Here is a 14,631-nt window from a genome sequence, read left to right on the forward strand (position 1 = left end):
GCAACAGTATTCTCTAAGATCGATTTGCGATCAGGTTACCATCAGATTAGGATTAAAGAGGAAGATATTGCTAAAACAACTTTCAGGACACGGTATGGACACTACGAGTTTGTAGTGCTACCTTTTGGGTTGACCAATGCACCCGCCACCTTTATGTGTTTAATGAACAACGTGTTTCATGGGTTTTTGGATAAATTTGTGCTAATATTTATTGATGATATTCTGATTTACTCCCGTTCTAAGGAGGAGCACGAGGAACATCTCAGATTGGTGTTACAAACTCTTCGAGAACACCAGTTGTATGCTAAGTTCAGCAAGTGTGAATTCTTTAAGGAGGAAATACAGTACTTAGGCCATATAATTACAAAGGAAGGGATTGCAGTGGACCCGGAAAAGATAAGGACTATAATGGAATGGCCCGTACCAAAGGATGTGGCAGACATCAGGTCCTTTATGGGGCTAGCTGGTTATTATAGAAGATTCGTAGAAGGTTTTTCAAGGGTAGCATACCCTATCACCTCATTGCAGAAAAAAGGAAGAGTATTCAAATGGACCTTAGAGTGTCAGCAGAGTTTTGAGCAACTTAAACATTTACTCACCACCGCACCCATCTTGAGTATAGCTGATCCTAACAAGGACTACGTGGTATGTACTGATGCAAGTAAAGAAGGTGTGGGCAGTGTATTGATGCAAGAAGGAAGAGTGATCGCGTACGAATCAAGAAAGCTAAAGGAGCATGAGCAGAAATATTCTGCATACGATTTAGAATTGGCAGCCGTTATTCACGCACTAAAGATGTGGCGGCATTATCTCATGGGGAGAAAATTTTTGTTGCTAATGGATCACCACAGTTTGACAAATTATTTCAGCCAACCTACCTTAAATACGAGGCAAGCCCGCTGGGCGGATTTTCTAAGTGGTTTTGACTTCGAAATCAAGCACTTGAAAGGGAAGGAGAACCGTGTGGCCGACGCATTAAGTCGGAAGGCGCAATGTTTGTATGAAATTTCGTCCAGTAAATGGAGGAATCCTTTGATTGAAATGATAAAAATAGCAGCAGATCAAGACGCTGAATATCAGCAAATAAAACAGCAGGTGCAGCAATCTTCCAGCGGGAAAAATCAACAAGGATATGAATTGGATGATGCTGGAATGTTGTACTATAATAAGAGGCTGTATGTACCTAATAAGGATAGTCTTAGAAATCTGGTGTTGGATGAGTTTCACATCAGCCACTATGCAGGACATCCAGGGTACCAAAAAATGATCACCGCCCTTCGAAAAGAGTACCATTGGCCGGGAATGAAAAAGAATGTAGCTGAGTACCTAGCAAGGTGTTTGGAGTGTCAACAGATTAAAGCGGAGCATCTACACCCAGCAGGGCTATTACAACCTTTACCCATTCCGGAATGGAAATGGGAAACTATTTCTATGGATTTTATAACAGGACTACCACGGACAAAAAAGAACAACGATTCTATTATGGTAGTGGTAGACAAGCTGAGTAAGGCAGCACACTTTATACCTGTGCAGTCCACTTATAGGGCTGTGCAAATTGCTCACATTTTTATGCAGAATGTGTTCAAGCTGCATGGACTTCCGAAGACAATAATATCTGATCGTGATGTAAAGTTCACATCAACTTTTTGGAGGGCATTGTTTACCGAACTGGGAACACAGCTGAACTTCAGCACAGCCTATCATCCCCAGACCGATGGTCAAACAGAACGAGTCAACCAAGTAGTGGAGGACATGCTAAGGGCATGCGTAATGCAGAAACCAACTCAGTGGGAGGAATATTTACATTTGATTGAATTCGCATATAACAATGGATATCATACATCAACCCAAATGAGCCCCTTTGAGGTCTTGTATGGGCGGAAATGCCGCACACCCTCAAGCTGGGGTGGACCTGAGGATAAATTAAGATTGGGGCCAGAAATGCTCAAAGAAATGGAGGACATGGTTAAAAGGGTACGGACTAATTTAAAGGCTGCTCAGGACAGACAAAAGAGCTTTGCAGATCGGAAAAGAAGGTTCAAAGAATACCAGGTCGGTGACCATGTTTATGTGAGGATCCAAGCCAGGAAGAGTACCCTGCAATGGAGCGGTTGTGCCAAACTTGCACCTCGTTATTTTGGACCTTTTCAGGTCTTGGCAAGAGTGGGGCCGGTGGCTTACCAACTCGCCCTGCCAAGCCATATTAGAATCCACAACGTCTTCCATGTTTCTATACTAAAAAAATATGTTTACGACCCTAAACATGTGATCAAATGGCAGGATGTACGGGTAAGAACTAATCTGGTTGATCTAATTAAATTTTTATTCCAGAAAGGGAGTGACTGGAATTGTTGTTGATTGCAAGTCGAACCGGAAGGCGAGGTTCTGGTCGAGCCACTGAACATCCTCGATCGGAGAAAAGTGCAGCTGCGGAAGCGAGCTATTACCCAAGTTAAAGTGCAGTGGCAGCACTATGGGCCTGATGAGGCCACTTGGGAAGATGAAGAGCTCATTAAAAAGGCTTACCCGGAATTGTTTATGGGGATCAGACATCGGGACGATGTCCAATCTCAGGAGGGGGAGATGTGATGACCCCGGGAAATGTAAATATTGGAATTTTACTGTAGTAAAAGATAGAATTGAAAGACTTTTTTTTTTTTTTAACTCTAATTATATTATTTTATTGTGAGTTAAATATATATTGAAAAGAAATATATACTTCTTGAAATGCTGGCAACCTCTGAAAGGAAGATTGGAAGAGGAAATCAGTTATGAAAACTGGATGAAACTACCCTCCCTAACTGGAGAGACCTCCAAGGGAAAAAGGGGGGTAGAGACAAAAATTCTGTGCTGTAGAGACAGACAGAAAAAAAAACAAAAAAACTGGTTAAGTCTGGTTAGGACCAGATAACCAGGCACAAGTTGCATGTATCTTGTTGAGGGCTGTAGGCCTGCAAGATAGCTCGGGGGGAGATTCCAGTCTTGGCGATGGGTCTCGTGGTTGGGTGGACAAGAGCAAAACATGGATGACAGGTGAACTTCTGAAGCATATATATACAAATCTGGCGAACCAGGTATGTAACAGTTTTTGAAGAAAATTAGTTCAACAGTGATTGTAGATAATGATGTTAGCTAAAATCACAGTAGTTGGCAGTGAAGACCCATTACATTATAAAAATCCCACATCAATATTATGTTGCTATAATATATCTGGTTCAGGCAAATATTACTGATTTATTGTTAGATAACTGTTAAAGGGAAAACCTGATGTGGACATGCTATTGGCAGCTTCAACAAAAAAATATAAACAATAAGTCGGAGATCAAAAGTACTATGTAGGTTTTCCGAACAGTTAGTGCATAAATAGAATGACTAAGTTATCTTTAAATAACTTGAGTTTATCCATTATTCAAAAGAAGGAATGTAACAGGCCTCGAGCTATTTTATACTGCCAGCCAGGGTTATCAGAACTGAAATATGAAAACCCGCTGGACGAATCATCTTAACGTTACAGTGTGAACATAGTTTAGAGTCTAGAAACTACATGAGTCTGTGGTAGCAAGAAATAGTTTGCTTAAACTGTGAAACAATTACATGTAACTAAAAAAAAATATACCGAAAGAGGTAAATATTACGAGAATGACTAACTTAAGAGAAGATTCAAGAGGAATATGAACCAAAACTAGATTCCGTAGTATTCCAATCAATGGACAACGAAATGCAACCGCGTAAATCACTATAGTCGTGGTCGTGGATACGACAGCGGGAGTATATACATGTATATACATACATTCAAACCAATTAAACACATATACTCCGTAATGACCATAACATTCTCATTACAAATTAAGCTTGTTAACAGTAAAAACCCATATGCTGGTAAGAACAGAATTCCGTATCAGTTAAAAGGAGCATTTAAACAAAACGAGCAGCAAGGAAATAATAACTTTCCTACCCTTCTTAAGGACAATGGCAAACTACTGTAGCTTGAAAACCGGAGATTATATACAATCCACAGGACAAGATTAAACATCTAACCGATTCAGAATGGTAAGTCCAATTAATATCGGGACGAGCACGCTGAAATACAAATGACACGCTATTAAAACTATCTGAGAAAACCAGATTTGAACCGACATTTACAGAGCAAGCTTTTATTCCAGGAAAACGATGAAACTGGAAGTGCAAATGAAATATATTCATCAAAATATAAATAAAACACCCTTCGAACAGAGGGGTCCATATTCAGCGGCCAGTTCAACAATGGCCCTTATCATTTATACATAAACAATTACATCTGGTCGACTAATCATAGAAAAACAAGTTTGCCTTCAAATAATTCAATTGTTTTAAAAGGTTAAGGCATATCCCGCGCAAGGGAACCGACTGTTCCTCACAACCCAACAGGGTAAGCTGGGAACACGAAACCTGGGAATACGAAAACATATGCAAAACCATGAGGATCCTGTCCTGGGAATCCTCGCTCGGATTATAGAAAGCAGGAAGCCAGTAAACAAAAAAAAGAAAGAAAAGAAAACAAGCATGTATGAATTACAGCCGACTCAGGAATATCAAGGGAAAACCCCAGTCATCGCATTAGGACCTTATGGCCGATTTGCATACCTGGCACGCGGCGGAGGAGGTCGGAACGCTGAAGGCCGTCAACCCGCAAGCAGAGAGGTTGCATCGCTATAATCCTTACCTTCATATGCCCAAATGACAAGAGACAAACTGTTAAAAGACGCATGCAGAACTAGCAGTGAAACTCGTAAGAAAACGCATGCAGAACTAGTAGCAAAACCCGTAAGAAGGAAATAACATATGGCGAAAACTGTGGCTAATTTCTAAAAAATGAAACATTACCTGCATGGTAACTCCGGGAAATTAAGCATAAATCCTCTGAGCTGTTGATGAAGCCCTGGAGGAGGCGAAAAATGAAAACGAGTCCAAAGAGCGAAGAGACAAGCAGAATCCGAAAGCCATTCCAGAACCAAATGAGCCGCGAGGGAAACTCCAAATGTTTATGAAGCGCTCTCAAACCCTTAGACGGATCTCTGCCCTCAGATCTGAGTCAATAGATCTCCACCGTAGGAAAGGAGCAGGAACCCAAGGCGTGAAGGCCGAGGGTACGAAGAATGGCGTGTCACATGGCCAAGCAGGTGAGCCAGGACACCTGTGCTGGGGCATTAAATAGCTGCCATGAAATTTTAATAGCCACCAACAACTCATCGTCGGAAAAGTTACCCGGTCGTAACACTGCATACATTCCTATTGCCAAATAAATACACATGTAAACCATGCAAATGAGCCGAACCGTGAACCAATTAACTATATAGTTTGTCAGGGAATAAAATATGTCCAAATTGTATCAATTCCGAACGACTATGCGTAATGATATTCTATGTGCGACAAATAGTTACGTTAAGGGGTTATGTAAGGTTATCGTAAGTTTACCATAAAAAAAAATTACTTTTATGTATTGTGGAAGGGTCGTGACACTATGGATGGTGGGTTCAAGTAAAACAATGATTAGAAATGAATAAATAGCTGAGTAAGATATGGCACCTAGTTTAACTAAATTTAAAATCGAGAAAGGAGAATGTTAATGGCACATTAGAAGTAGTATTCACACCTGTTGACATGGAATAAATAACTCAATCACGACCCTATGGATACAAATGGAGTTGAGTTAAATGATTGACTAGAACTATTGCTTACAAATACCATGTCGAGATAACTACACCAAGGTAATGTATTGAGAAATATTGTTGCAAGACTTGGTGATTTTAAGAATAATATATTATTTCACGTAGTGCTCTTAAGTCACCATAGTGATTCTATTAGCACTATTATGTGCTTTTAAGCATAAAGAAGAACAAAAGTAAAGGAGGAAACCTTTAAAAAAAACTAATTGAATTATAAAACTTTGATTAAGACTTCTACGTGAAATGGTAAGTGGTAAGCGGATAAATAATGTGGATGAAATCATGTCCACTTAAGCAGAATAAAAAGAATTCAGCAAAATGACTGCTGCGAACACATCAAGTTAAGAATGTTAATCCTTTTACCAAACCACATGAACCTAAAGGCTACATGAATTGAGTAACTTGTTGACCAAATGAAGTGAGTAATATAATAGATACATAAAAAATAAAAAAAAATATATCTCTGGATATATATGGAAGAAAATTACATACAATGTTTATGCATCATCGGCAATGTGATAGGGAAAAAAGCCAAAAACTGAATGTAGGCTGCAAAGTGGACTTGGTGTTGCATTAGATTCCAAATAATTCAATTACTAGATAAAAAGGGGGTAATCCAAGATGAACATAATTAAGCTACTTGGACAAGTAGACATCCTTATATTAAAGGAAAATAATAGAAGCCATCCTAAACATTACTCGTGTAAAACTAGTATGCATAAACATTTGAATGAAGATAAAGGCGTAGTAGTGCTAATTAGTACAATTTCTCATCAGGGACAAGAATGATTGAATTCTGATCATATTATTATAGCACAAACAAAGTTGATACCTTTGTGGACTGAAATTTGTAGTAGAACTACTTGGAGTGGTCTTGTCGATTGGTGAAATCATTGAGTAAATAAAAGAATTTACAATGATGTGGTTATAATGATGCTAGTAACTCATAATGAGTGTAGGTTATTAACCCTTGCTGGATTGTGATGTGTGCTAATGATATTTGATGGGTATATAAATAACAACTGATAATGTAGTAATGAAGATTGAAACAATATATGTATATATGATCTTAAATAAGTATTGATGAGAAACTAATGACCACAAGGGTGGTGAATGTAAGCCAAACTGGAAAGGACGACCATAATTATAATTGAACCTCTGTGTGTTCTCATTTAGAGGAAATGATGCTACAGAACAGGTGGTTACCACATTAAGTATGGTGCAAGTACTTCAACAGAGAAAGATTACCTGTGAATATGGGAATAAATATTTTATGCATAAGAAAATTCCAACCTGTGTTGAAGGCTAGGAAACACCGAGGATGGTGTTTCACTCAAGAGGGGAAGATGTAACACCCCCAGTGAAAAGAAAATAGTTAACTTACTTTTACTTTAGTAATTCTATGAATTGTAGGAAATTTAATATTTTACTATTTACCGCAGTTAAAAGAATGTGGTTTTAATTGTGGGATGAAAAGGCTAAAACATATAAATGGACATATATGAATGCATGTTTGATTTTATTAAAATTTCATAATGTCTTTTCCTTGTTATGAACGAGGATTGGGAAGAAATGCTAGAGAAAGCTTACCCCAGGTAGTTGGACAGTTATGGGCAAGGTAGTTACCTACCCAAACTCCTCCATTGGAAATAAAAAATTCCAAGAGAAGGCCAAGAGGGTATTGTGTGAACCTGAGGCAAGAGGAGGAAAGAGAATAGAGGAATCAAACTCTTGAGTTGGTTGGCCAGTGGAGTCTATCTGAGGCTTTAAAGCTCAGACTTACGGTTTGGGGCTAAGTCTGGTTAAGATCAGATAGCCTGAATAAAAGTTTACTAAAATGTCCTATAAGATACCTCGGTGTGCAACAAGCTCGGGGGGAGGTGCAGGGGAAAGTATGGCCTCAAGGTTGGGAGGAGCATATTTTTCCCAATGATTGCAATATAAGGAATTTGGTAGAATAACAGAGAATACTTCTGCTAACCCTGTATCTATATGTGATTATAATTTTGAAATGTGAGGATTTAACATATATATATATATATATATGCGATGTCTTGATAGAACAGTAATTAGTTCTAGAAACTTTATTGATCTCAAAGGAGGCAACAAACTTTGAGAGAGAATATGGAAAGTATAGTAAAGAAAGAGAAATTGTGTAATATTAGCTTAACTGTAAATAGCATGTTATCATGTGACAATCCTCAATTAGTTTAGAGTCTCAATCAATATATATATATATATGAAACAAAAATTAGAAAAATAAAGTGACTAAGTTATTTGAAATACACAATTCAATATTACAGTGATTAGGCTAGGGAGTAGAAGGGTTAGTCCTCGGTCTCATCTAGAAAATGGAAGACTAGGCGACAATCCCTAAATTGTCCTCGGCAATAGAAAATATAAATCCTCACTGGCATGTTATACTGTAAAAGAACAAAAAGGAAATACTTGGTTCTCTTTCAAAAATATGAATGTTCTAATTATTAGTTAACAATAATTCCTGTAAGTAGGCATAAATGTGAGTTTAAGTGCTTCAATGCAAACCATAACTGTAAGTGAACGGTCTCAATAATTTCTTCCAAGAATGGACATTAAAGGGTAAACAAGGATAAGAGAAACACTTTACCAACTTTCACAATAATATTGTATCTTTACAATGATAAAAAGAGGATCATGCTTAATTACTATATATTTCGTTTGACAGAAAAGAGGATAATCTACAAAACTTAAACAAACTATTTGTATTAACACAGTTTTTCACTCTCCTTGAAGGGTTGCATTCTTGTAGAGATTGTACAATTATCACAAAAATGTACACAAGAAAAAAAAACTGTGAAAATTCCCTAATGGGTTTTCCACATTGAAAAAAAAAACTACAAATTTATGAACTTCTTCCCATTTGGAATCGGGGAGAGGCAAATTTCACACCTGCAATCATGTAGCAAGAACAGGTAAGAAATTGTGAAAGTATAACTAAACAAACCACCCAACAAAACCCTATTTGTGACATACCTGTGTCATGCATCAATAGTAAAATGGGTAAGTTTAGTTCAGAACTGAGTAGTCTTTAAATGAAGAGAAAATAAAAACGCATATGCAGGATAACCCTAACTTGACACATTGAACAAGAGGAACCATGCGGGAACAACCCAACCAGTATTTGAGATAACTGGGTTGGTTAACTATGAACAACATGTCCAACAGAGGGAAAATAGAAGAAAACCCTTATTGTGTGCATATAATACCTGTAGAGAGGTAAAAAAGCGGATAGGAAACCCGGGAACGGACAAGAAGGAACTTCATCGAGTTCTTGCAAGAAAAACATGAAAAGTTGAGATAAATAAAAGGACCAGTGAACAAGTTATGAAGAAATTATAGTAGAGCTCATCGTTGAAAGTAAAACATAAACCCTAAAGGAGAGGAGCACCGCCATGACCGGAATGTGATGTCCAGGAGAGGAATAAGAGTTCTCATGCTCTGTAACAATGTTTGAAACTTGTTGAATGGACAAACCGTCACCAATGCTGAGAGCCAAAGCCACCACATTAGAGAAAGCGAATGAAACTCCTCGTTGGGTAAAGGGTAGGTTAGTTTCTCTCTAACCATCCCGATGAGTTCACTCTGTCCGATGGGCTCGAATATGGAGGATCGTTGATCAACAACTAGATGTTAGAAATTGTAATTACTTCCGAATGTGGAGTTAGCTAAAACTTAGAGAGTGAGTTAACTGAGTGATTGAGTGTTTGAATGTTTAGTAAAGTTGAGTTAAGTGATAGATGACTTTTAGTGTGTGGTTGCATGTCACTAGTCGAAAAGGTTTAAATACCCTTCATCGAGTTCATTGTAAGAATCAAGTTTTGTGTGATCAATAGAAACGTAGCAACTCATGTTTTATGTGTGAATTCATGTTTTTTCTCCTCTACCTTTCCAAAAATTTGGTATCAGAGCTAAGGTCACGAAGCTGAGCTAGAAAATCTAAGATCTAGAGATAGAGAACCTGCAGCCGCAGCATGTAGAGTCATATTGGGCGAGCGATACGTAATGAATAGAATCCAAGTCTTTATTTTCGGTGTTGCGTACTAATCACTATGCATAATCACTCGTGACACTAACAAGGTGCAGTAGCCACTACCATGAGCCACAGTCAGAGTCACAGTGTACAAACTGCTAACATCCCTAAAGAGAGCGTGAGAAGGGAGAGGCACCATAAGTCGTAGCCGTTAATTTATCCAATTGGCAAGTTTGAAAACGACCATTTGTTGATTCTTTTTAAAGGCTTTAAAGTTATTTGACAAGTTGATTTATAAGCTTTTAAAAGGCTATTCGAAACCTTTGAATATTGTGGAGCTTGGAAAAAATGTTATTTTTTTATTAAAAAAAAGGTGCATTATGGTGGGCTTATTTCAAAACACAGTGATTTAAAAAGACAAGCCTTGGTTATAATAGTGTGAAAGGTTTAAATTCAAGATTGTTTTAAAGTTTTTTTGATTAAAAAAAACCTAAAAGTTTATTAAGGGAAAGGATTGTTAACTTCTATGATGAGGTAAAAGATGTTTTTTTTTTGAGTTTCATTCAGCGAGCAATGGGTAAAATAATTCTATGCAAGGTAGCAAAAGCTACAACTTACACGGAAACATGGAAGATCTTGGAAAAATAATTTGGCACAAAGGAAAGTGACATGCAACAACAGATTATGTCACAAGCAAAGAAGTCAGCCGCAGATCTAAGAGTATATGAGAAAGACTCTGAGAAAATAAAAATAGAGCTTGAAGAATCTCACTCAAAAGTGGATGATGGTTGTCAAGACCATAAAATTGAAACCCATTATGCAACCATGCATATGGATGAAGAAGATGCAACGAAGATTGTAGAGAGAGAATATGAAGCCTCTGTATGTGAAGGAGAGAGAGAGGAAATAAATTCTCAAGGACTCCACTGTAATGTGGATGATACAAATGATCGTGAATCTGACTATGATGAGACACATGTGGATGATGACTGCAAAGTTATATGTGAATTCGTGAATCCATCCGTAGCTGATGGATTTGGTGAAGTTGAAATTGTCAATGAGCACATGAATGCTCGGATATCCCACCATAATGTGGATGCACATTATGTTGATGTTATGTGTGGTTTCTTTTTTGAAATAGGGATTGATTGTGGAAATATGATAAGTGCCATGTTTTATGAAGCATTGAAGGTTGAAGCTGCCAATGTAGCAGCAATATGTGAAGCAGTTGGAATTGCTCATGAAGTAGTATGTCATCTAGCAGCAGTTGATGATCAAGAACAGGATAAAGTGATTGAAGAGTTTTTTATGAGAATATCCACTAACAACATAACAACGAAAGGCAACCTCCATGTAGTTGAAAATAAGGCAGATGTAGAGCAGGAAGCTCCCACTAAAGAGAGTCATATTAAAGATGTTTTTAACATTGTTTTTTAATATGCAGGTGTTCAAAATAACATGGGAGCAAAAGTTGAAAGCAAGGTTCTTAATAAATTTGATGTAGATTTGAAGCTCATTGAAGAATGGATTCAGAAAACAATAAAACAAATTGATGTGAGTATTAAAGCAAAAGATAGAATAAAAGAATTGAATGAAATGGTGAATAATGATCTTGAGTGTGCAGATTATAGAAAAAAAACAACAATACCTGATGATGAAGGTGAAAAGAATGATATGGATGTTTATGAAGACAAAGATGAATTCTTTGAAACCATTTTTTAGCAATGGAGTCAAGAAGAGATAAGATTCTGCTATTCAGAAATATGGCAAAAAGAAAGTTAGGAATATAAAACACAAGAAGCAAAGCAAAGAAGACAGTTTGAAGATGCAATGTTTTGGCAGCAGTCCATGGTTGAACAAATGTTTGAAGAGGAAGATGTAGTAGACAATATCAAATTTTGTTTCAGCACAAATTCAAGAAAAGTCAAAGAAAAATTGCAGCAACAGAAAGTAAAGGAATATGGAGCCTACAATAAGAAAGTGCAACCGAGAATGAAGCAATTTTGAGGATTTAAAATTTTGGAGAAGAGAAAAAGAAAATGCAAAATTGTGAAAGCCTTGAGTCATTGTAAGCCTAGCAATACATAGACGAGCATGTATGTTTGAGTGATAATTGAGTCAATTTCTATTGTAAGCCTAACAGGCATAGTTGAGTCATGTTGAGTCGTGTTGGTTCAAGTTATGTCATACGGTCGTAATTAAGGGGGAGTGTTAGAAATTGTAATTACTCCCGCATGTGGAGTTAGCTAAAACTTAGAGAGTCAGTTAACTGAGTGATTGAGTGTTTGAGTGTTGAGTAAAGTCGAGTTAAGTGATAGACGACTTTTAGTGTGTGGTTGCATGTTAAGATATTTTAGGTGAGTCACTAGTCGAAAAGGTTTAAATACCCTTCACCGGGTTCATTATAAGAATCAAGTTTTGTGTGATCAATAGAAAAGCAGCAACTCGTGTATTATGTGTGAATTCATGTTTTGTCTTCTCTGCCTTTCCAACAATAGGCAACAGGGAGGCGCTGCCAAACGGATGATCAAATTCAGTTTCTGGAGAGTTCCGAACAATGGTAATAATGCTGATGGAGATAGCTAATGGTGTGGGTTGTGTCAATGGATAACTTTATATTAAATACCATATGCAATTATATGTTATGCCTGACCCAAATTAAGTTCGCATGGTCATTATTTTAGCAAATTTTTGTAATAAATCAAACACTAAACCTTTAATATTTACAATGCTTTCATATTCTCTTATAGTAGTAACAACAAGATTTACTATATATAGTTTTTTTTTATTTTTTACAACTATATTCATCATAAGGTCAAATAACCTTGGATGTACGAAAAAAATAGAGGGTTGAATGGAAGTTAGACTTTTGGCCTGTTTCGAGTTAAAGTACACCTGTTATTTCAACTCACTTAATTGTCAGAAGGTAGCTCTAGGACTCTCCCAACGAGTTTCATGGTGCTCGACCAACTATTTTTATGGTGCACAACCAACTCCTTACTAATTCCATGACACACTATCAACACATTTTTTCTGTTGTGTCGGGTCAAAGTAAATTCAAAAACAATCTTATCTAGAGTGAAGCTTTATCCATATTTATTTTTTCTCAGTTCCCTACTAACTCAATGAATTATTTATTAATATGAAAAATGTTAATAATTTTATCAAGTTTATTTGATGTATTAAGAATATCAAATTTAATTGATGCATTAAATTTTATTAAATAATTTTGATATTTATACAAAACTTCATATCTTTTTATGTATTATGTGTATTGTTAATTATGTAACTTTCATATTATTTTATGCATAAAGTTTTCTAACATAAACTTATTTTCATATTATTTATGCATAAAATTATTTTATAACTATTTTTGTAAACACAATTTTTTTCTATAAATTTATTTTACAATTTTGATATTTATAATTATAAATAATTTTTATATTCATAAAAATATATTTTATTATATAATAATTAATTTATTATTATTATTATTATAAACTTAAATCATAAATTTCTCAATTTATATCTTATCAACCTCTCTTTACACCCTTTACACCTTTTGAAACCTCTCTTTACACCTTTTGAAGACCATTGCTAATTTATAAATTTAAATTCCATATATAGGGGAGGGACGCCATTACCTGTGCGCCCTCCCCTCCACCTGGCCTACGAGCATGTGGACACCACATGACGTTGTACGACACACGTCCAGCATGGACTGCCACATGTTGTGCAGCGTGTCAGGCCATAAAACTGCATTTTCCAACCTTCCGCCCACTCGTTTCTGCCTATTTGCCGCAATGTGTGGTTTTCCTGTGGGTTTTCTGTTTGGGTCCGGTGTTTGTTCGAAGCCCTCTGCCGACGATGGCGTGGGACGGCTCCATTACCTGTGCGCTTCGTCCGCCATGGTTGAGCTGATGTCCGCCATTGTTTGCTTGCACGAATCCATGGTTGGAACAAGGTTTCTGTTGTTCTTGTGGTTTTCCACCTGCAATTGTTGTTCAGTCTGGACTGCCAGTGGTTTAGGGTTTCCTGGGTGGTTGTTTAATTCACATTATTTGTCGTTTAGGGAGGAGCCAGTACCAATTTCAGCCAGTTCGAGGTCGAAGGTGGGATTTACAGGTAATTGCAGGTTTCGGTGGTTTTTGTGTGGTTTTTTTGGTTTTTCTTTTCTCCATTTGCTAATTTCCCACTTGTTGCAAGTGTGGCAGGTGTGGCGAGCGCTGGAGAAGGTCTGTCGAAGGTGTGGCGAGCTCTGGACTTGGACATGGCTTCTATCCGGTAGGATTTTAATCCTACCAGCCATTTCTGATGTGTTTTTCAACACCTCACCTTGTGTTTTTCAACACCTCACCTTGTTTATTGGAATTTTTGTTAAATTTGCAGACAGGTTTTGGGTTTTGTGGAATTTTTGTTAAATTTGCAGACAAGTTTTGGGTTTTGTAGGTTAGGGGTTTTGTTTTGAGGGTACCAGCCATTTCTGATGTGTTTTTCAACATGTCACCTTGTTTATTGGATTTTTTTTAAATTTTCAGACATGTTTTGGGTTTTGTTTTGAGGGTTTAGGGTTTTGCAGGTTAGGTTTTTAGGGTTTTGTTTGTGTTCGCCCATTTCAAAGAACAGAAAGGGAAGTTTGCATGTTGGGGCATTCAAATAGATGGAGAAATAAAAAGTTTTCTCAACTTGTTTCGGGCTTCCCTAATTGCCTTTCCCGGGTTGCAACTTCTGTAAGAGGCAGAAATCTTCCTTTTGACAGTCATTCACAAGAGGTGAGGGGGTAATTCTATCATTACAACATGATATCTACTAATCTACACATGTTACGATCTGTTTACAGTTTCAATTATGTGGTCGGCAGATATCGTACGTTATGGAATATGGTTGGCATATAAATTTGCCAAGATTGGAAGCAAG

This window comes from Pinus tabuliformis, chromosome 8 (assembly GCF_031772625.1).
Source record: "Pinus tabuliformis cultivar Carrire ecotype Pingquan chromosome 8, CPIR1, whole genome shotgun sequence".
Classification (NCBI taxonomy): Eukaryota; Viridiplantae; Streptophyta; class Pinopsida; order Pinales; family Pinaceae; genus Pinus; species Pinus tabuliformis.